Source organism: Papio anubis, chromosome 13 (assembly GCF_008728515.1).
Source record: "Papio anubis isolate 15944 chromosome 13, Panubis1.0, whole genome shotgun sequence".
In the NCBI taxonomy this organism is placed as follows: domain Eukaryota; kingdom Metazoa; phylum Chordata; class Mammalia; order Primates; family Cercopithecidae; genus Papio; species Papio anubis.
In genome coordinates this window covers 48,453,039-48,477,800 of record NC_044988.1, presented here as the reverse complement: position 1 = coordinate 48,477,800, position 24,762 = coordinate 48,453,039, and the positions used below count along the sequence as shown (strand labels likewise).

The 24,762-nt window shown below is 37.6% G+C and overlaps 1 long non-coding RNA gene across 3 annotated transcripts in view; it reads right to left on the bottom strand.

Annotated features, from left to right (window-relative positions):
• Window positions 1-8,026: 8,026 nt before the first annotated feature.
• Window positions 8,027-24,762, bottom strand: part of LOC108582389 — a 39,820-nt gene continuing 23,084 nt past the window's right edge. For 2 of the 3 annotated variants that reach the window (XR_002517576.2, XR_002517574.2), the window contains exons 2-3: window positions 10,328-10,398; window positions 8,028-10,140 (exon numbers count right to left, since the gene is read on the bottom strand). This is a non-coding gene — a long non-coding RNA (uncharacterized LOC108582389). Of the gene's footprint in view, window positions 10,141-10,327; window positions 10,399-24,762 lie in introns of all 3 variants that reach the window. The other variant, XR_002517575.2, reaches the window with a different exon arrangement.

The window sequence follows — 24,762 nt, the reverse complement described above, 5'->3', positions numbered from 1 at the left end:
ACATTGCTTCAGAAGGAAAATAAATATTTGGCATGGTGAAGGCTTGAGATTTTTTTCTCACTACCAGAAGTCTTTGTCCTTTTCTATTCTTTGTCTCTGAATCACTGAATAATTTTAAAGACAATGTTGTCTTCCTAATTAGAAATCATTTTAAACATTCAGTTGGGGAAATAAAAAACCTATGAAGCAGTGTCATCGAGAATCTAATGATATTTGTAGCACTACAATTGTTTGAACTGATTTGATTTCAAATTTATTTAGGGACATGCTTTAAAAATGCATGCTCATTTTTTTCTTCAAGTTTCAATATGGCTTATAAGTGGCCTTATTTTATGTGCTAGCAGGAAGGAGGTATTTCATGTGGAAAGGATAGTTAAAGAGTGAGAGTGGTGGAGGAATTTTAAATGAGGTATAAAAAATACTGGACTTTATTTTCATGCAGACTTTCAGGAGATGAAAGACACAAGAAGGTCTTGAATGAGCACTATCCCCTGGCAGCCAGACTAAAATGCATAATGTACTTAATCTAGCTAGTGACTAGAATTTCTTACAGTCAGTGCTATGGTTGGAATGATGATGTCCCCTCTAAAACTCATGTTGAAACTTAATCCCCAATGCAATAGTATCAAGAGATGTGGCCTCTGGGAGGTGATTAAGTCATGAGGGCAGAACCCTCATGAATGGGATTAGTACCCTTACAAAAGGGTTCAAGGTTAAAGGGGGCATTCTTTTGCCTTGCCTTTCCTTCCACCAAGTAAGGACACAGTAGTCCTCCCCTCTGGAGGATATTGCAATGATGCACCCTCTTGGAAGCAGAGAATAGCCTTCACCAAATAGGTATCAATCCTGCTGATACCTTGGTCTTGAATTTTCCAGCCTCCAAAACTGTGAGAAATATATTTCTATTGCTTATAAATTACCCAGTCTTAGGTATTTTGCTATAGCAGGACTAACAGACTAAGACAGTCAGGCATACTCCATTCATTCAGTGTCCTCTGCTTGGCTCTTTGGCTCATGCATCAATGCTGAAATCTTCAGAGTCCCTGTAATGTCCAGTTAGGGAAAGGCAGGAGTCTGGAATCTGCTGGGTCTAGATGATCTGCCACACTGCAGAGCTGCTCAGATGAACTTTTTGTGGCCTTGCTGGTTCCCAGAATGGAAGACTACTGGAAGAATCAGTCAATTTCATTCTACCCTGAAATATACCAATGTTGTTGTGGATTGAGGTTTCGAATGAATGATTCTGGGTCCAACTCGTAGCTGTGTAATTTGGGATAAGTTATATAACCTTTCTAAGAGTCAGCTTCCTGATTTGTAAAATGTAGCTACTACTAATTCTTATCTCACAGTGTTATGGTGAGAATCTAACAAATTAATGCATGTCAAAATCTGACACAATGCCTCATGGCAAATAAACATATCAAATGTGTTAATGTAAAAATATATTAATTCATTAAAAAGGCCCCAGATTCCTGAGGAATTTTCGGAAAGAACTTACTTTCCCTGGGGCAAGGATATCCTGACATATGTGAAATGAAACAACGTGTCTAGCAATTTCTTTCAGCCATAAAACCCAGTATCTCAGATAGATTATATCAGTGGGCTCTACTCAAAGTGGCCTCAAGGCCTGCATGGCAGCCCTGGAGAGATAACTTGGAACTCTGCTGGAAAACTACAAGAAAAACTCATCCACCATGGACTGACTCCCTCATCACCCATCTGCCCCTGCCCTTGGGTGGCCAAGGGAACCAAGTAGGCTGATATTGTTTCAGGTTGTATTTATTTACTCTTCCTCTTATATCAAAAAAGAAAGAAAGATTGAAACTGGAGAATCCAAATACAATAAAATCTCAAACTTTAATAAAAAGAGAATGGAAGGAAATGAACAATTATACCAGAAGAATTAAAGTTTTAAAAAGTTATATATATATAACGTTATATATATGGCAGTGTCTGTCATCCAGGCAGGAGTACAGTGGTACAATCATAGCTCACTGCAGCCTCTAACTCCTGGGCTCAAGTGATATTCCCACCACAGCCTCCTGAATAGCTGATATTACAGGCAGAAGTCACCATGCCCAGCTTATAGTTTTTGTTTTTTGTTTTTTTTTAAGGGGAAAAAAAGAAATGTCCTGAGCTTTCTAACAGCTGAGGTAAGGTGGGAAAAATTAAAGATTTTTTAGGTTCCATTCACTACTTAAAAGGCATTGGCCAAACCATGTCAATGCCTTTCAAATCATTCACTGAGTGCTTGCAATATGCCAGGTCCTCTGTTAGATGCTCTTCAACAGCAAATCCTTTAGTTTTCTCAACCACCCAATGTGCTCTTAGGTCTTATCACCTCTGAATGGGGGAAGCTAGTATCAACCACACCTGTGCTCCAAACTGCTCTCTGTGCCCCTTCACATGGTCATTGCAAGTGCACTCTATGGGCTTCATAGAAAGAGAGTCTTGAGAGAGAGGGCAAAGTAGCAAGAAAAGTGACACAGAGAAACAAGAGCTATGCAAACCCTTATACCCTGTGAGTTTCAGGTACATGAAGAAGGTATTGTCTCCATAATGGGAATTTGATAAGGAAAGTTAGATTTCTTGTGTAGAGAGCAAAAGGAGTTCAAGCAAAGGGTTAAAGATTAAAAGGAAGGGTGGGTAAAAGTATGGGAGAGGAGGCCAGTCAGTGTGGGGATTAGTAGGCAGTAGAGGAGAGGGCTGCAGGGTGTCCCTTAGGGATCTAGAGGGAGATTTGCTGAGCTTGTTAAAATAGCCCCCTCTAGATTGCAAATAGGATGTTGGGATGGAGCCAGGGCTTCTCTGGGCCTGAGCAGCAAGCAGACCCTCCCCTCTGCTAATCCCACACACAACTTCAGCAAAGCAGCTGATGCTAAATGACCTGCCAACATCTCCTCCCCTTCACATACTCACCCCCTCAAGCAATGTGTTATTTTGTGACACCTGTTCACTTTTTATAATTCCTTGCAGCTGTCCAATCTGCGCACTGTCACCAGATTTTATCCAGTTTTAAAACTCGAGGTCGTTGAGGGTGGGGGAGAGCCAGGGCAGGAACAGGATATGATTTGCCCAGTCCCAATGTGAACCTAGATATGAGCCCCTCTCATTCATGAATTTACTCACAGAGTATTGAGAACAGAAACTCATTTCCTATTTTTAAAAATATCTAATTCATATTCAGGGTTTTGGGGTTTGTTTTATTTATCCTTAATTTTTATTTTGAATTATTATGGGTAAATAATAGTTGTATGGGTAATAAATAGTTATTATTTGTGGGGTGCATGTGATGTTTTGATACAGGCTCACAATGTGTAACCATCAAATCAGAATAATTGGGATTTCCATCACCTTAAGCATGTCTCATTTCTTTGTGTTAGGAACATTTCAATTCCATTCTTTTAGTTATCTTAAAATAAACAATAAATTATTGCTGACTATAGTCACTCTATTGTGCTACTGAATACTAGATCTTATTCATTACTAGATCTTATTCAATACTCAGTTTCATTCACTGTATTTTTATACCCATATTCAGTTTTGTTCAGGATAAATAAACCAATCTACCAAAGTGCCTGCACTTCTAGTTGTAACAGAATCATCAAAGGACCATTTGTACATTAAAAAATAATAATGTTGACCATCATAAAAACCAGGCTGGGCTGTTAAAAATTAATCCCTTGCTGCTTTCTGTCATGAAGCCTCTGAGGAGGACAGTTGGATGGCAGAGGACGTGCACATGTGAGAATTACTCAGATGAATCTCAATTTGCAGGAGAAGAAAGGGCCTCAGCTGATGGAAATAGTCTAGACATGTCTTATACATGGGTGATTCCAGAGTTGGTAGCATCCTCTTGGGAAGGATGCTTAACCCTCAATAGGACATTTTAAAGTAGATGATTTCTTCTCATCCAGCTAATAAGCAAAAAAGGTGTCTCTGGGGGACAGGAGTGAGGAACTAGAAAATATCATCTTATTCCCTTGATTGTAAGACAGCAATTTAATGAGAGCTTCGACTTGTTTGTTTGATTTGCAGAATGAGGGAGAGAGGTAGAACGGAAGGAAAACAGAGAGATGCCACATTAAACATGCATGTAGCCTTACTCTCATTCCAGAAATGTAAAAATACATGAAAATGTACATCTTAGAATCAAGGAAATACGGCAATAAAGCTAATTTTATATATATATATATATATATTTTTTTTTTAATTACCACTGGTAAGTATTTGCTCTTTCTTCATGCTCATTTGAATGTTCCTAACAAGAAAACAAAACTAGGGTAACTTTTCAGAGCAGCCTTAATTTGCCATTCTCAGGAAGAATGCACCCCTGCAAACCCAAAGTTTCTAACATATTCATCCAAGTCATCTAGTGGAGGTAAACAGCTCATTTGACTAAAACATTAAACCTAATCAGAGCTTCATATACTTATCTCATCAAGATGCACTGTTGGGAGACAACAGACCAAAGCTGATGCACAGCCCATTCCTCAGATGACCCACATGACTCCTCTCTGTGTTGTGTGTGTGTGTGTGTTAGTGTCCCTCATCCCGGTAGTTTTGTGACAACTTAGAAACATGAAAAAGTTTGTCTCTGTACTTTAACAAAGTGGGTTAAAGCTGAGTGTGTGGCGAGCGAGAGTATAGGAAAGTCTGTCCAACCTGGCAAAGAACTATGTTGAAAAGGTCTCTGTATATCAAGAGAAAAGAGCAGGAAAAGCAGGGAGTACAGGAAAGGGAGAAGATACAAGAGAGTAAGCAGGGAAACAAACTGCTCCCAGGACTCACCCATAGAACCAGGAGGAGATTCACTGGAGACCACATTCCAAGGTGCTTCACAGTCTGCCCCGAATTTCTCTCCATCCTTGCTATGGTTTGAATGTTTGCATTCCCTCCAAAGTTCACATTGAAACTAAATCCCCAGTGCAACAGTACTGAGATGTGTACCTCCTAGAAAGTAATTGGCCCATGAGGGCTCTACCCTCATGGATGAGATTAATGCCTTATAAAAAGTCTTGAGGGGATGAGTTCACTCCTTCAGATCCTTTCTTCATGTGAGGACACAGTGTTTGTCCCCTCCAGAGGAAGTAGTCTTCAAGGGGCCAACTTGGAAGCAGAGACAGCCCTCACCAGCAACCAGGTCTGCCAGCATCTTGATCTTGGTCTTTTCAGCCTCCAGAACTGAGAAATAAATTTCTGTTGTTTACAAATTACCCAGTCTTGGATATTTTATTGTGGCAGTACACATCAAGTAAGACAACCTTGCCTTTCACTACTCTCTCACAAATACCTCAAATCCCAGAAGATCTTGCTGAATGGGACTGCTCCCTCTTGCCTACACTTGGATATCCCATTCACTCTAGTGCTTTCCTGTCTCTATTTCTCAACCTATGTTAATACCTTCACAGAAGGTAACTCCCCTACCGTATCCAGAAAACATCTTTCTTCTTTTAATGAACATGTTATATGTCACTTCTTCCACGAAGTCTTTGCTGAGCCTACTGTTTTGTTTTGTTTTGTTTTGTTTTTTTGCAATGCATCATTCTTCTGAAACTACTTCTGTCATATTTTGTGTTATGATCATTTTTTTCTTGTCTTATTTTCCCTGGTTTAATTGCATTCAGAGTAGGCATTTTGTTTTAATCATTTTTCCATCCTCTGAGCAAGGAGAATAGTCATTCAGAGTCATATTCTATATTTAACAGAAAGTACATCAACAATTTAAACCATGGAGGTAATTCACACCTCAATGGGCACATGCCTAGAGAGATCTTGAGTCAATGGACCTGCCCGAATCCGTTTTAAGGGTTTCAGTTTTCCCATGTGCCTCTCATTGAGTGAGCCTCTTACCAAGATAAAATGGATTTTGGTATTTTAAAATATTATTTTTTAGATAACGTGATCCCTACAAGCAAAATAATTACTTCGTCTGCTGCTTAACTGAAAGAAAAAAATCTAGTCTAGTGTAAGAGACAAAATCTGGCTGCTCTGAATTTGTTGTGGGGCAGGATGTAAAACTGCAACTGGGCTATTTCTACCTTCTATGCTGCAGTTAGACCCTACATTCCATATTGAATGAGTCCCACTGAATCTCCACACATATCACACTATAGCCTAAATTATAAACTAGTTATCAGGTGTCTACTTCCCCAGAGTAGACATAGGCTCCTCATTCACTGGGACCCATTGTTCCCCACCTTAGTCTTGTCAGTGCCCACCTGGCACTTACTGAGCACTTACTAAATTATTTATAGAATTACTCCAGGCAAAATAAAAGGGGAAACTCTAAAGCCTGATCTTGGACTTTCTATTGCTATAAAAGAAATCATTGAGACAATGGGTAACACAATGGCTATTAGATAATAGAACTGAATTGATGTTAACATTTTTTGAAATTTTACTTTAAGTTCTGGGATACATGTGCAGAATGGGCAGGTATGTTACATAGGTATACACGTGCCATGGTGGTCTGCTGCACCTATCAATCCATCATCTAGGTTTTAAGCCTCACATGCATTAGGTATTTGTCCTAATGCTCTCCCTCCCCTTGCCCCCACCCCGCTGACAGGCCCTAGTGTGTGATATTCCCCTCCCTGTGTTCATGTGTTCTCATTGTTCAACTCCTGCTTATGAGTGAGAACATGTGGTGTTTGGTTTCCTGTTCCTATGTTAGTTTGCTGAGAATGATAATTTCCAGCTTCATCCATGTCCCTGCAAAGGACATGAACTCATCCTTTTTTATGGCTGCGTAGTGTTCCATGGTGTATATTGCCACATTTTCTTTATCCAGTCTATCATTGATGGGCATTTGGGTTGGCTCCAAGTCTTTGCTATTGTGAATAGTGCTGCAATAAATATACACATGCATGTGTCTTTATAATAGAATGATTTATAAACCTTTGGGTATATACCCAGTAATAGGATTGCTGGCTCAAATGATATTTCTAGTTCCAGATCCTTGAGGAATCGCCAAACTGTCTTCCACAATGTCTGAACTAATTTACACTCCCACCAACAGCATAAAAGTATTCCTATTTCTCCACAGCCTTGCCAGCATCTGTTGTTTCCTGACTTTTTAATAATTGCCATTCTAACTGGCGATCTCATTGTGGTTTTGATTTGCATTTCTCTAATGACCAGTGATGATGAGCTTTTTTTCATATGTTTGATGGCTGCATAAATGTCTTCTTCTGAGAAGTGTTTGTTCATATCCTTCACCCACTTTTTGATGGGTTTTTTTTTTCTCGTAAATTTGTTTAAGTTCCTTGTAGATTCTGGATATTAGCCCTTTGTCAGATGGATAGATTGCCACAATTTTCCCTCATTCTGTAGGTTGCCTGTTTACTCTGATGATAGTTTATTTTGCTCTGCAGAACTCTTTAGTTTAATTAGATCCCCATTTGTCTATTTTGGCTTTTGTTGCCATTGCTTTTGGTGTTTTAGTTGTGAAAACTTTGCCCATACCTATGTCCTGAATGTTACTGCCTAGGTTTTCTTCTAGGGTTTTCATGGTTTTAGGTTTTACATTTAAATCTTTAATCCATCTTGAGTTAATTTTTATATAAGGTGTAAGGAAGGGGTCCAGTTTCTGTTTTCTGCATATGGCTAGCCAGTTTTCCCAGCACCATTTATTAAATAGGGAATCCTTTCCCCATTGCTTGTTTCTTTCACATTTGTCCAAGATCTGATGGTTGTAGATGTGTGGTGTTATTTCTGCGGCCTCTGTTCTGTTCCATTGGTCTATGTATCTGTTTTGGTACCAGTACCATGCTGTTTTGGTTACTGTAGCCTTGTAGTATAGTTTGAAGTCAGGTAGCTGGATGCCTCCAGCTTTGTTCTTGTTGCTTAGGATTGTGTTGGCTATACTGGCTCAGCATACCACCCTCAAGACACCTGATCTCATCTGATGTTATTTATTTATTCATTTATTTATTTATTTATTTATTGAGACGGAGTCTTGCTGTGTTGCCAAGCTGGAGTGCAGTGGCACGATCTCAGCTTACTGCAACCTCCAACTCCCTGCTTCAAGCAATTTTCCTGCCTCAGCCTCCCGAGTAGCTGGGATTACAGGCATGTGCCACCACACCCAGCTTGATGTTAATTTTTGATTAAGCATTATACTGTGATTATTATCAAGTAAGAAAATTCTTTACTTTTAGAAAGCACACACGGAAATATTTAGAAGTAAAGGAACGTCATGTATATAACTTTTTCTTAATGGGTTCAAAATTATGTGTTTGTGAATACACACACACACACCATGTTAATACAGGGAACCTGGGTGAGGGTATTCATAAATTCTTTGTACTATTCTTGCAACTTTTTCTGTAAATCTGAAATTATGTAAAAACAAAAAAGGTATGGGGGGATCTAAATATTATTATCTTACCTGTGTTCTGCTAAGATAGCCCATACTTATAAGGATTAAGTAGCTCAACCAAGCTTATACGTGGTATGGCAGATCTGGTCTTTACAGAAGCAGATGCCCAGAAGGGACTAGAACTGGAAAAGATTTTACTGGGGAAATTCCTGTTAAAGAGGGGAAGATGCAGGAGTGGGCAGGGTGAGTTTTAGATAGCTGTGCAGCTCTGACTCCTGAGACGGAGAACAGGAAGGAAGCAGGCTGCCTTTATCCAAGTCTCTGGAGGCCTCTCATCTCCAGCTTTTTGGAGAAGGGGCCTGTGGTTTTGCATGAATGGAAGTAAGCTTATCATTTTAATGTGTTTAGGAACTAGGATATGATGATACCTTTCCTCTGATTAGTGAGCACTCCCTTACATTCTGTGATGAAGTCCTTGTAAATAATAATCTTATTTTTTAATTCTGAGCCCATAAACTTATTTTCCATTAGCTTATGCAATCACATCATCTTAGAGATATTGCAAAGTGGGCTGTAGTTCAGCACATTACCTAGTTAATTAATCAGGCCTGATATTTTCCCTAGCCAGTTTTTTGGTGCAACAGAACATCAGTCAGATTGCAACTTCATAGTGAAGAGTATCATTCCAGCAATGATAAACCTTTAGATTCACATGGGATTACCAGAAGTCGAATTCTGCATCAAGAAAAGATGAGACATCAGTGGGGAGAATAAGACCAGCATCAGTCACAGGCCCTGAAAGAAGTGTTTTACTTAAAGTTCTCAGGATTTTGTCAAGAAATAATTTTCATAATAACTCAAAAGATTCCTATCATCAATGATATATTTTTAATCTAAGTCACCACTGTTTGGTCTGTAGGTGACAAGCCATTAAAGGGTTTACAAGTTTAGAATGCAGGCCAAGCATGATTGGCATGGATAACATTCCCCTCATATATAGCTCTTATACTTTTACAAAAACATGCTGATTCTGTCATTATTGATAACATGTAAATACAACTTAAAGCATTACTAAGAATAGGCATTATCACTAGGTTATTTGTCAATCAATAGATGAAAACAGTACAACTTCCAGCACACAATACCTGGTGATGCTTTTCTTAGTTTCAAAATGTACCTTATATTTTAAAATGTTGGGAACCACTGCTATAGATGATGCCTCATACCATTAAATATCTTGCACACTATACTAAGTCCCCAGCATCCTCGGGTGAGGGCTTTCATAAAATTGATATCACGTTCTTTTTTATTAACAGTCCTGTATATTTTCAAAACTTTAAAATAAACACAAAGAATATGTAGGTATAAATGTTATAATTTCAAAGACAACACTAGTATGTAAGTTTTTCTTATCTAAATACATACTAGGATACTTCCTATTTCAACACATGTACCTACAAACTCGTGGCCATGCACATAACCTTGCTTCCTGCCCCTTGTAGGAAAGTTAGGATATACAACATTGTACATTGTTTCAACTTAAATCTTAGAAAATTAATGAAGTTGGCATTTAAAAATTCTGATCTAAGAAATAGAAATACAGGAAGATAATTATTCCTTGGATTAAAAACACTGAAGGCTGATGAAAAGTTAAGATTTAAATCTGGCCTGGATCATTAGACTTCAGAAGTTCTACTCCCAATTATCAAACACAGCATTCTGAGTGTTTTTCAGCCAGTCCTGTTCTCTTCTGTATCTTTCAAGATCACTGGGATATCACATTCTTAGTAGATTCTTTTGAGTCCTTCCAAATCCAGCTGGAAAGGCAAAAAATAAATCAATTTACAATCTATAAGATGAATAGCAATAGGGACTATCATAACTAATGTGTTAATTCAATAAAATGAAGGGACTGTGTATTTATTTCTGTATTCTAGATGCAGAACCTAGATTACAAATTCTATGTGATCAAATTTCATTTTGGGAATCAAATTCAATTTTTACCTCTCAGATTTAGCACCAGCTTTTTCTCTCTGTTTCTGAATCTTCACAGTGCAGTACAAATTGGCATCACTCTGGGGGACACAGAAGTGTAGGCAGTTAAATTGGCTGTTTTCACACCTATATGTAAAGCTCTCCTACATAACAATCATTCAGAAACTATCCACTAAAAAAAGTTACCATTTTATTTCAAAAGCAAGCCAAAGCCATTCAGAGGTTTTGAAATAAAAGTATTTTTTCAAAAATATAACATCTTAGAAAAAATTCTGGTTATTCAGTGGAGAACTCCTTTATGCAAATATTAGGCGGGGGTCTAAAATGTGTCTGCTTCCTTGATATTGCAGAAAACATAAATGCTACAACTAAGCTCTTTGAAGGGAATATGCTGAGAACATGTAGATTTGTAAGCAAAGGTAATCTAGTCCAGCATGATTTGAAGGGTCCAGGCCTTCTTTTGTATCACATAAACCTTACGCAGCAATGTAATCCCCTATACACACCCACAGACACATAAACACACGTACATACACACAAATACACACACACATACACACACACACACAGAGAATCCTTAGTTACTTTTACCCTTAATCCATTACCTTGTGTCAGATATATCACCCTGGTGATTTTTTTAATTAAAGTTTTTCTATTACAAATAACTTCTGAAGTCCCTAACTCTTTATTTTATTTATTTATTTATTATTTTTTAAAACTTTTTATTTCCATAGGTTTTTGGGGAACAAGTAGTATTTGTTACATGAGTAAGTTCTTTTTTTTAATTTATTATTTTATTTTATTTTTCCATAAGTTATTGGGGTACTGGTGGTATTTGGTTACATGAGTAAGTTCTTTAGTGATAATTTGTGAGATTTTAGTGCACCCATCACCTGTTCAGTATACACTACACCATATTTGTAGTCTTTTATCCCTCACCCCCTCCCACTCTTCCCCCCAAACCCCCAAAGTCCATTGTATCATTCTTAGGCCTTTGTGTCCTCATAACTTAGCTCTCATATATCAGTGAGAACATACGATATTTGGTTTTCCATTCCTGAGTCACTTCACTTAGAATAATAGTCTCCAATCTCATCCAGGTCACTGCAAATGCTGTTAATTTCTTCCTTTTTATGGCTGTGTAGTATTCCATTGTGTGTGTGTGTACATATATATATACACACTGCAGTTTCTTTATGTATGTGTGTGTGTATGTGTGTGTGTATGTATATATATATGTGTGTGTGTGTGTGTGTATATATGTGTATATATATGCAGTTTCTTTATCCACTCATTGATTGATGGGCTTCTGGGTTGGTTCCACGATTTTACAATTGTGAATTGTGCTGCTATAAACGTGTGTGTGCAAGTATCTTTTCCAAATAATGACTTCTTTTCCTCTGGGTAGAAACCCAGTAGTGGGATTGCTGGATCAAATGGTAGTTCTACTTTTAGTTCTTTAAGGAATCTCCACACTGTTTTCCATAGTGGCTGCACTAGTTTACATTCCCACTAGCAGTGTAGAAATGTTCCCTGTTCACCGCATCTCTGTCAACATCTACTGTTGGTTTTTTCATTATGGCCATTCTTGCAGGAGTAAGGTGGTATCACATTGTGGTTTTGATTTGCAGTTCCCTGATCATTAGTGATGTTGAGCATTTTTTCATATGTTTGTTGGCCGTTTGTATATCTTCTTTTGAGAATTGTCTATTCATGTCCTTAGCCCACTTTTTGATGGGATTGTTTTTTTCTTACTGATTTGTTTGAGTTTGTAGTAGATTCTAGATATCAGTCCTATGTCAGATGTATAGATTGTGAAGATTTTGTCCCACTCTGTGTGTTGTCTGTTTACTTTGCTGACTGTTCCCTTTGCCGTGCAAAAGCTCTTTAGTTTAATTAGGTCCCAGCTATTATCTTTGTTTTTACTGCATTTGCTTTGGGGTTCTTGGTCATAAAATCCTTGCCTAAGCCAATGTCTAGGAGGGTTTTTCCAATGTTATCTTCTGGAATTTTTATAGTTTCAGGTCTTAGGTTTAAGTCTTTAATCCATCTTGAGTTGATTTTTGTGTAAGGTGAGATATGAGGATCTAGTTTCATTCTCCTACATGTGGCTAGCCAATTATCCCAGCACCATCTGTTGAAAAGGGTGTCCTTTCCCCCACTTTATGTTCGTGTTTGCTTTGTCAAGATCAGTTGGCTGTAAGTATTTGGGTTTATTTCTGGATTCTCTGTTCTATTCTACTGGTCTATGTGCCTATTTTTATACCAGTACCAGGCTGTTTTGGTGACTATGGCTTTATGCTATAGTTTGAAATCAAGTAGTGTGATGCCTCCAGATTTGTTCTTTTTGCTTAGTCTTGCTTTGGCTATGCAGGTTCTTTTTTGTTTCCATATGAATTTCAGAATTGTTTTTTCTAATTCTGTGAAGAATTATGGTGGTATTTTGATGGGGACTGTGTTGAATTTGTAGATTGCTTTTGGCAGTATGTTAATTTTCACAATATTGATTCTATCTGTCCATGAGCATGGGATGTGTTTCCATTTGTTTGTGTCATCTATGATTTCTTTCAGCAGCAGTGTTTTGTAGTTTTCCTTGTAGAGGTCTTTTGACTCCTTGGTTAGGTATATTCCTCAGTATTTTATTCTTTGCAGCTATTATAAAAGGGGTTGAGTTATTGATTTGATTATCTGCTTGGTTGCTGTTGGTGTATAGAAGAGCTACTGATTTGTGTACATTAATTTTGTATCCAGAAACTTTGCTGAATTCTTTTATCAATTCTAGGAGCTTTCTGGAGGAGTCTTTAGGGTTTTCAAGGTAAACGATCATATCGTCAGCAAACAGTGACAGTTTGTGAAGTCCCTAACTCTTTATTTTGAATTCATTCATCAGATCACAGAGCAGATTTATCCCATTGAAGTTGAAGTCCTTTCCAGCTTACAGATTCTCTGCTTCTCTGGCTCTCCTAGCTAGCCACACAGATTAAGACTGCTGAGAACATGAAGCACCTTGTAGCAGGTAGCAGTTAGAGACTTTGTGAAAAACAGAGCTGGATGAACTGGAAGAATGTTACAACAATGAGGAAAACGAGGCCGGAGACTCTAAAATGCACCAGGTATTGCACCAAAGATTAAAGATAAATAAATCTCTTAGTCCTTGTTAATCTTATCAGATTAACTCCTCAGTAAAGGTACATATTTAAAGATACATTATAGGCCAGTGTGGTGGCTTATGCCCATAAAGCCAGCATTTTGGGAGGCTAAGGTGGGAGGATTACTTGAGGTGAGAGGATGTCTTGAGGCCAAGAGTTCAAGACCAGCCTGGGCAACATAGACTCCATCCCTACAAAAGATTTAAAAATTAGCTGGATGTAGTAGGGTGCACCTGTAGTCCCAGCTACTCACTCAGTAGGCTGAGGCAGGAGGATCCCTTGAACTCAGAAGTGAGAGGCTGCAATGAGCTATGGTTGTACCAGTGCACTCCAGCCTGAGCGACAGAGCAAGAATTTGTCTCTTAAAAAAAAAAAAAAGATACATTATAAGGCTAACATTTAGGGATTTGGTGCAAGCAGAATTTCACTTGTCACATAATCAAACTCTATATTTTATAATCAAATCTTAGCTATAATGTGGAAGAGGCAAAAAGTTTCCTGATGTGTTCTATATATGCCTAATTCCATATCTCTAATACTTCATATGGCCAGTATAAAATTAATATACATGAATATATAAAAAATGAATATACATAAAATGTTAAGTGAATACACATAAAATTTAATATATAATTTATATATTACATATAGATACATAAAGTCATCCAATGGGAACAGGTTGGTTTGCTCAAAGATCTTTACCCAATGATCAGTTAACCCAAATTCAACCCACTTTTGATTGGTTATTTATCTGTTCTGATGTTACACTATCTTTTGCCTCTTTTGGGCAATTAACTCATGATACAGTATGAAATGGGCAGGATACATTTCAAGCAAGAGTCTCAGGCATAATTCCCTATAGTTGCTTCTTCCATTTCTTTTGATATATGAGTGGAACGATCCAAGCTGGAGGACTGAGGCAGAGATTTAAGAGTGAAGTTGCCCCTCCTGGTGTATTTTGATATATGACACCGACAATGCACAGTGTCTTCCAGATGATTATTTTGATACTATGTAAATTGGACATCTACAACCTAATAAACCTGCTGCTTCTCCAAATTCTGTATACCAGATGTGAAATTGTTATAATACAAATCACAAACTACTTCAAACAATTGCATTCATTCCTTTTTATTCATGCATTCTATGAATATTTATTAAGTGCTACTATGCTACATGCTGGTGGTACATCATGGCGTGGCAGAGATAGGTAGTGATATAGTTTGTATGTTTGTCCTCACCCAAATTTCATGTTGAATTGTAATCCCCAGTATTGGAGGTAGGGCCTTTAGGAGGTGATTGGATCATGGGAGTGAGTTTCTCATGAATGGCTTAGTGCCATCCTCTTGGTGCTGTTCTTGCCATAGTGAGTGAGTTCTCACAAGATCTGGTTGTTTAAAAGTGTGTGGCACCTCCCTTGCCCTCTCTTGCTCCTGCTCCTGCCATGTGAGATGCCTGCTCCCCTTCATCTTCTGCCATGATTGTAAGCTTCCTAAGGCTTCATGAGAAGCAGATGCCAGTGCTATGCTTCCTATATAGCCTGCAGAACTGTAAGCCAATTAAATCTCTTTTCTTATAGATTACCCAGTCTCAGGTGTTTCTCTATAGCAATGCAAACATGGCCTAATACAGGTAGCTACCACCAAAAATTAATGTGTCCCCTTCCACAGTATTGAGATGACCCTAGGAAGTGGCTATTCATTCAGGAGTTCCATTTCTCAAACACCTTTGCACCTTGGGTAGAGCCATGTGAGTAGCTCTTACCATCAGAATGTGTTTGGAGGTAATGCATGTCACTTCTGGGTCAAGGACATTATAAATGGGTGCTTTCTCTATCTTTCTTTCCCCTGCTTGAAGCAGAGGATTCTGAGGTCCTAGGGGATAGTGGAGTAACAAAACAGAAAGAGCGTGAGTCCCTGAATAACCCTGCAGAGGAAAGCCACTCAGCAACTAGGTGAGGCTGAGGAGGATTTAACTGTGCAAAGAAGGAAAGAAAGACAGAAGGAAAAGCACGCACAGAATACTCCTAGTAAGAAAGCACATTTGTGAAAAACTGAAAGAAATCAGCATGACTGTTGATTTTAGCAGCTGATTGTCACAAACCAGGTAAGCCTGGGAAAAGCCATCAAAGCAATCAGGAAATAACACATTCTGATTAAGGTAAAAAATAAATAGGGCAAAAAATAAATGGATAATCATACCTGTCCCAACATGGAATTTACTGGAATTATTAATACTTCATTACCCATTACACAGGCTACCATTATTGTACATATTTCTTTGTTTTATAATCCAGTGTGATGTTATGAACTGGAAATGGTGAAAAAATATTCAGAAGTAGGAATATATCCTTAGGGATACAAAAGAGCCTATCTGTTAACAAAGTGTTCAAAACTCAACAACCATATATTTGAAAGAATTTAACATGTGTTATATTTCCTTTAATTTAGGAGCCTGTGACTCTTTTGAAACTGCAGGCAAAAGTTTGTGGTTTTGAGCAAAACACAATTTTCTAGGGATAGGTTCCACAGCATACATCTGAGCCTACAAGATTAAAAACTAAATGGATTAGCGTCTAAAAATATTTAAAAGGGATTTTTAAAAGGAAAAAAAGAATATGAGCACTCAAAATGATGCAAAAATAGTAATAAAGTGCTGAATTTTAAGTGAGCTGACAATTAGGAAGGAACAGGTTTTAGGGAAATTGTCCCAGAACCCATCCAATGAACACAGAATCCTTCCAGTTATTATTTCATTAGTACAAGCAATGTATCCTCAGAGGCCAGATTTTATCTTCCATAACAGATTGGAAAAGGAAGAAATGAGAATTTGAAAAATTAAGTGCCTTGTTCAGAATTTACAGGAGAATCCCAAGGACCTCTTGAGTCACTATTTTTTTCTCTTAATCATCTGATTATTCCCATAAAATTGAATTGGGTGCCAAGAGAGCTCTTACCCTCAGAATTTAAATCTCTTCTGTGTCTTAGGGCCCAATGTTTGTAGTGATTAACTTAATAGGAAAGTACTCTCCAATTAGCCAGAATCCATAATTCTCCTCTATCTTTAAAAAGAGCAAACATTTTTCATAAATCCCAAATTGCAGACCAATCAGTCTGAGGGATAGTCTTTTAGAATTCTCTGTGAGTTGTATTTTCACCAAATTTCAAGATCACATTTTCCAAACCTAACATAAGGAGAAAACTGTTTTCAGACATTATCTTTTCAGTGTTCATCACTCTTACAAGATTTTTTACCTTTCTGTTAGAAACTGAGACATTATTTGCAAGACTCTTCTCTAAACAGGATTCATTTTTTATTTCATAGACAAGAACCTGCTGCTAAATTTAGCAAGAGATTCCTAATGTCTAAATGTTGACAATACTTTCGTAAGAGAATCACAGCAGCAGTCAAGTTCTAGTAGGTCAAGAAACTGTATTTTGTCATTTTATCCAGGGCAAAGTGAGCCAAAAAAGACTGGTTCATCATGCAGATTATGACCCTGGACACTGGTTTTGATTATTTACCTTGAGAAATATAACTGCCAAATGAACTGGTAGATTCATTTCTGAGGATTAGCACATTCTCTCCAAGTCTCTAAGGAAAGCTCAATTACTGCCTCAAGGTTGTTTGGTAAGCATGGATCTGAACATAGAGAGTTGGATGATTTTGATAGCAAATGTTAACCAAGTTATTATTGTTTTATGAGCTCTCCTAAGTCAGAGGTGGATTCTGGCAACTCATTTCCCCAGCATATGTGAAAACCACTCCCTATCCTTCCATGAGACTATAACTGGCTTCCACCTCTCACTTTGGAACAGTGTGCTAGTTGCTTACCCCAACATCCATTCTCCCCATTCTTTCCTGGGAACAGAATCTTGATTTTTATTTGGCATATTGTCATTCAAAATAAAAAATAATTATCTTTCTCAGTGTGAGATATGACCATATTATAGAGTCTGGACAATGAGATATTGGTGGGTAAGATGAATAACTTATAGCAGACCAATATTCCCAATAAGAACCATTAGAAAAGCTAAATAAAAATATAAAACAAACAACAAATGTTTAAAGCCATTAAAGGGCTACTAAAGTCACTAGAACTGTAGGAACTGTCATAGTTCATTTGGGCCTCTACAGCAAAGTACTATGACCTTGGGTAGCTTATAAACAATAGAAATTTATTTCTCACTTCTGGAGGTTGGGAAGTCAAAGATCAAGGAGCCTGAGATTTACTGTCTGATGAGGGCCCATTTCCTGGTTTATAGAAATGGTGCATTCTCCCTATGTCCTCACATGGTGGAAAGGACTAGTTAGCTCTTTATGGTCTCTTTATAAGGGCACTAATCTCATTTATGGTGTCTGCACCCTCCTGACCTAATCATGTCCCAAAGGCCCCCACCTCCAAATACCATCACTTTGATGATTCAGTTTCAACATACGAATTATGAGGGGATGCAAACATTCAGAACACAGCACGGATTAAATTTGGAAAAGAGGAAGATGGGCTAGACGTGGTGGTTCATACCTGTAATCCCAGCACTTTGGAAAGCTGAGGTGGGTGGATCATTTGAGGCCAGGAGTTTGAGACCAGCCTGGCCAACATGGCAAAACTCCTTCTCTATCAAAAAATACAAATATTAGCCAGGCATGGTGGTATGTGCCTATAGTCCCAGCTACTCAGGGAGGCACAAGAATCACTTGAACCCAGGAGGTGGAGATTGCAGTGAGCCAAGATCGTGCCACTGCACTCCAGCCTGGGTGACAGAGTGAGACTGCATCTCAAAAAAAAAAAAAAAAGAAAGGAAAGTGGAAGATGATGGAGAAGTGAGTTGAGCTGATCATTTGCAACTGCTTCTCTCTGAGTCAGGGCAAGAGGTGGCTGAGATTCCAGCCTTTGCACATACAGAGAGGGCTGCTAACAGGGAAGCCAGTAGAGATTTTGATTGTGTCACGGGGCTGGAGAATCAAAATTAGAAATATCCTGGGCCAAAAACGCTGAGGAAGGCAGGGGCAGAGAACTAAGCCTGACATGTGGCTAGTTCCTCTTTTAACCATTTACCAAATTCTGAAACTAAACTGAGCAGGAGACTAAGGACCTAAGTAAAAAGCCTCTGGAAAACAGAACAGAGTTTTCAGCTAAGAGGCAAGGATTAGAACTCAGGACCTTCCAGGTGCCCAGAAAATACATCAGGCTCTTCGCTGAAAGTCCTAGAGGGATACACCTTAGGAGCAAAGAATAATAGAAGTAGGCAGACACTTACTGAAACTGAAGTGGCTAAACAGAGTAAGATTATCAGACCTAATTTTTTTCTGTCGGAAAAAAATGGTGAATACTTTCTGGAAGGAGATAAAATTATCTGGAGGCTATCTAGTAATAAACAATATCTGGCATGCACTCAAATTTATTACACACTCCAAAAGATAGAACCATATGACACAAAATGAAGAGAAAAATTAGACAACAGATGTAGAACTACAGGTGGTTCTTATAGTGGAGTTATCAAAGATTTTTAAATAGCAAGATTAATATGTTAGAGAAAACAGACAAAAAGATAAAGAAATGTACTATATAATTAGAATTCATAAAAAGAATCAAATGAAAGTTCTAGGACTAAAAAACATAATACCCGAAAGTAAGAATTCAAATCATGGGTTTAACAAGAGACTCGAGATAGCAATAAAGAGCATTAGTGAAGTAGAAGACAGACTGCTAGGAAAAACCTAGAGTGATGCACTAAGAGAAAACAGGATATAAAATTTAGAAGAATGTACGATACACATAATAAAAAGTTTAACATAAATTTAATTGGATTCCCAAAAGAAGAGAAAAAAGAATATGGGGGAAAATGGAAGAACTTTTGAAGGATTAAAGAATTTCCAAAAGTGATTTAAAAAAATAGAAATCATTCCCAGAGCAGCTAAGAAAAAATAGTATGTTATCTTCAAATACAACAACAATAACAACAATTAAATGGAAGATAATTTCTCAACAGAACTTCTGAAAGCCAGACAATAATGAGATGGTGTATTGAAAGATATTAAAGAAAATTACTTTTAGTCTCAAACTGTATATTCAGTGAAATTATTCTTCAAAAATGAAGGCAAAATAAAGATGTTTTCAAATAAACAAAACAGAATTTTTATCAGCAAACCTGCACTAAGAGAAATACTAAAGAAAGTTTTTCAGCCAGAAAGAAAACTATTCCAGATTGAAACACAGAAAGGGAGGCAGTAAAACAATGAAAAAGATTGTAAAAATGAAATATTGAGCATACAAAGCAATAATAATGTCTTACAAGGTTTAAAATATGTATAGAAATAAAATATAAAAGTTAGCAGGGGGATAATTAAGTTAAAAGTATCTAAAGTTTTAATGTTATCAGAAAAGTGGTAAAAGATAATCCATATTTGACTAAAATTAATCAAGGCTGCATGCTGAAATTAACCTCTGAAAAAATGGTAAAAAATAAATGTAAAAATAAAAGTTAATAGAGGCTAGGCACAGCAGCTGATGCCTGCAGTCCCAACACTCTGGAAGGCTGAGGTAAATGGAATAATAAAAATTATTTGATTAATTCCAAAGAAAGCAGGAAAAGAAAGAAAAAGATAGAAAAATAGGTAAAATAGCAAGTTGATATATCAAACCAAATATAACTGTAATTACACTACATGTAAATGAACCCATTGCAAATTTAAGTTCAATAATGTAACTGAAATAAACACTCCAAATATTTCATTTTAGTTTGGTGTGCTATAACAAAGTACCATAGACTGGATGGCTTCTAAACAGCAGAATTTATTTCTCACAGTCTAGGGGCTGGAAGCCTGAGATCAGGGTGCCAGTATGTTTGGGCTCTGTTGAGGGTCCCCTTCTGGGTTGTGGACTGTCAACTTCTCATTGTATGGCAGAAAGAGAGGGAGCTAGCTCTTCAGCCTCTTCTTATAAAGGCACTAATCTCATTCATGAGGGTTCCCCCTCACGTCCTAATTACCTCCCAAGTCCCCATCCTCAATAACATCAATTTCAGCATATGAATTTTGTGGGGCAAATGAGCATTCAGTCCATAACTTATTTGAAAGATACATAGCAGATTGTTCACTATTGCACCTCTGGGGAGTGAAAGGGGTTGTGGGGAGAATAAGAATTTTATTTTCAAAAATTTCAGTTGTTAGAAATGTTCCCATTATGTTTTATTTTAAAATTTAAAAGAATAAAAATGTGATTAATATTTTATATACCTATTTTTCTAGTCAACTATGCTACAAATTTTGTACATTTCTTTCTTTGGACCTCACACATTTTTTAAGATTATCCTCAATATTGGTTATTACATAGTTTTTAAAGTTATTATGATAAACTATCATTGTCCATTTTGTTTTTTAACAAGTTACTGGTTGTATACAAAAGAGCTATGGATTTTATCATGGTTTTCCTTATAACCGGCTACTTTAGTGGATGCATTAACTGAATCAACTCTCCTCTTTCAGACATGAAAGTAAGTTAGTACCTTGGAACACATAGATGTACCCTCTTTTTACATAGTTATGGAAATGTGTAACACTGATGGACTGTGGGAACCCATTTCCTCCAGTGACCATTAGAGCCGATCAGTTCTTCATGTTCTTAATACAGTTCCTGTTTTGTCTCGAACTGTTTGGCTTAATCACAGTTCCTTGTGTTATTGCCTATTTACACAGGTTTTTCTTTTAAAAAGACTAGTCTTTAAAAACAGACACTTTATTAACAGATAAAATAAAATACCTGCAAATATTAACCTTACCCGCTCCACCTGGCAGTTCACTCTTACGCACTGAGGACCCTCTGCTGTGGATGTCCAAACTTCCAGTGGCTGGGGTATCTGTTCTCCTGAGACTGTGCCTTGCATGAGCACAGGTGCTCCTCGGGGACCTGGGGATGTCCAGCTTACCTCAATAGTCCCTGGAACCACCTCTCCCCTCTTTTAGGCTTCATTAGACCACTTACTCTCTCTGAGTTAAATTTCTCCGTGCTGCTTGCTATGGTTCCAGCCAGCAGTGTGGTCTCTATGCCCCAAGAGATAGATCAGAGTTTCCCAAACCGTGAAATATTCTACAGACTGTTCATTGTGAAGTGGCTACCTTGTCCGGGGTACATACCCGGGGTTTGTTGTTTGGCACCAGGAAAATTTAGGACACGGACGCACACGAGGAGTTTAGGAGTGGAGGTTATTAGGTAGAAGAAAAGAGAAAGTAAAACAGCTCTCTCTATAGAGAGAGGGAACTTCCGAGAGGAAAGACCAGCAGGTGGCTGATGCACCGGAAGTTATAGTCAGGTTTGAGGAGGTGGTGTCTGATTTACATAGGACTCGATCAGGTATGCCATTTACATAGTGCAGGGGAAGGCTGGCTGCCCCACCCTAATCTTATTATGAAAATCAACTTTCCCCTTAGCTCCTGCCATCTTGTCCGCTCCTTACTGTACATGTGGCTGACAAAGAGAGGGGAAGACAGCCGCCATCTTGAACATGATTAGCACAACTGCAGGCATCTATGTCTGCAGCTCGATTTTATAGGCTGCTGTTGTTAGAAAGGAAAATGATTTGGGGCTGCTTTTCATTAAAAAAATCCTTACGGAGGGCTTCCATACCCTCACTATCTGCCTACGTAATGTCTTTGTAACTCCAGTATCATTTGGTATACTGAGAAAATAATCTTACACCAGATACATTAGTTTTGTAAATCCTTAACATTTTAACGCTTTTATTTATTTTTACTCCATTGCATCTCAGAGCATTTAATCTGTACCTGTGTAATTTTTTTAAAAATCCAACAGATTTTGTTGTTTTGTTTTGTTTTTTCTAAATCCATTGTTGATGGATTTTAAAAAATATATAGATATTAGAAAGAAAACCAAAACTATCATATCGTTCCATCACCCAGATAACTCCTGGGGACATATAAAAAAATTAAAGTTATACATGTACATGATTAAAAAGTTAACAACAGAAAAACAAAAGCCAAATGTATACTCATTAACTCATTTATTTGCAAATATGTAACCAGAGGTTATGACTGGACCAGAAGTAAGATTCAGATGCTGCAACCTTTGGAGATTGGGGCCCATCCTCAGTAAGTCTTTATTGTGATCTAGACATTAAATAATCTTGAAATGTTCATTTCTGTAAGAAAACATTTTAAATGGTCCATTTGTAAGGCATGGTAAATCTAAGCACTGGCAGCCAGCCTGCAGATGTAACAAATCACATGGCTCATGCTCCTAGAAGGTCATATTAAGCGAACAGAATGTAGAGGAGGGGTCAGCCCATAAAAGGGAAGAAAGTTTCTTTACTGGGAAATCAAAACTTAAGCAGGGAAGGGGACTGGGGTATAACCTTATAAGGGGGATAATGAAACTTAGGCGATGTGGGGGAAGACTGCAACCCCATAGTGCTCTACCAGTGAGGAACTGGGGGAGGGACTTGTGTGCTAGGAGATAAATTACCTGTTGTAGCTGCCCTGGATGTGCCTGCCAACCAGACATCCATCAGATCTTGCAAGACCGCTATTAAAAGTCTCACTTTTCGCTATTCTTTGTGCTTCTGAGTCCATTCTTTGGATTTGGACGGGTGAGCATTTTTCTCACAATTTCCCATACTGAATCAGAAAACTCTTGTTCTTACACTTGTTAACTGTTGTTCTCAGAACAAAGAATTCTATAGTCAAATACTCTGTAAATGTCACCCATTTCTTTCATGGGACATAAAGTAAGTTCTAATTCATTACTCACATGCCTTTTAAAAGCAGATGCATGTTCTTTAAATTTATCAGAGATGAGAAAGAATACTGCAGTTAATTCAAGTATATCTGTGTCATCTGGTAATGCTTACACTACCATACTGGTTTTATTTCAGGCACCTTCCAGCACAATCTATATTTAACTACAAGGAACAGTGGCTATTTCTTAGGAGCCTAAAGCAAGATCCAGAAAGAACTCAAAAAGATTACTCAGTAACTCCCCATCTGTAAGGAGTCCTTGGGGAGCAGAACCCAAATTATCCATCTTTCCCCACAATTGTCTTTCCCCACAGTGCCTTGCATTTAGAATTTGTTCCATAAGTCTTCTCTGAATTAACTGAAAGGAATAACCATTTAGAAGGGATGACTTATACCTTGAAGATAAGATGTTTCAGGTGGATCATTGTGCTTTTTCTTCTTCAGAAAACAAACAAACAAACAAAAAACGGGTGGGGCGGGTTCTGAGGCTCTGACCCTGAACAAATGAAGAATCGGAGTCACAATGCTAGAACTGGTATAAACTAGCCCTTACACAAGGGAACTCAAAGTGCTTTTCAGTTTCACAGGGCAATACTGTTTAAAGCAGATTCAATCCAAAAGCAGATTCAATCCAAACGTAGAGAAGAGGAGGTGGAGAAAGACTGTCTGCAGTTTGAAATGACAGACTTCCACCAATTTCAATTAGCATGTGAAAGAGATTTTCATATCCATTTTTATTCAAATATACCCCCTTTGTAGTCATAGTAACCCTTTTATATTTTGATTTGGTTGCAGCTACAAGTCTACTTGAGCCATTCATTTTATCCTTTCTCCTAAATATACCTAATTTCTTTCTCATTTGTTCTTTCTAATAGAATCCACTGTTGTACTTTTTCTTCTAACATATATCGGTTCTCCCTAAAGGATGTGAGAAAAGCAAAATAAAATATCACATTGAATAACCAAATTAGGAAACAACTTTCTGTACTAACAGAAACGGCTAGAAGATGTCGTTGTATTCAGATAAATGGCAAAAGCCAAGTTCTTACATAAATTTCAAATCTATTGCCTTTCTTTTGTTCCTTGTTACCATAAAGATGTACCACTTTACTAACTTAAAGTACTGGGATTATAAATAGCTTCACTTGGGTTATGAAGTTCAAGAGTCAGATCAGCAGGATTGTTTCCAAAAAGGGACAGAATTCAAATGAAATCCATTTTTCATTTCTTTTTTAACATAAAGGAAAATCTCAAATGAGATATAAGATGTAGTGTAAAATTAGCATTTCTCCCCATGTTTTCTCTTTCAGTCCCTGTTTTGACATGTGATTTTGTGATTACAGAAATGAGTTTTCAAATCCATCTATTTAGAAACAGGCATCAAAATTCAAAGCAGATGGAATCTCAGAGTTTGTCTAGTACAGACTCTTTATTTTGCAGGTGAGAAAACTGAGGCTGTAAAAAAAGGAGGGACCTACTTGTGAAAATAAATAAAATCTAAAAGTTGTTAGAATCCCCAAAACACTTTAAGTCATGAGAGAG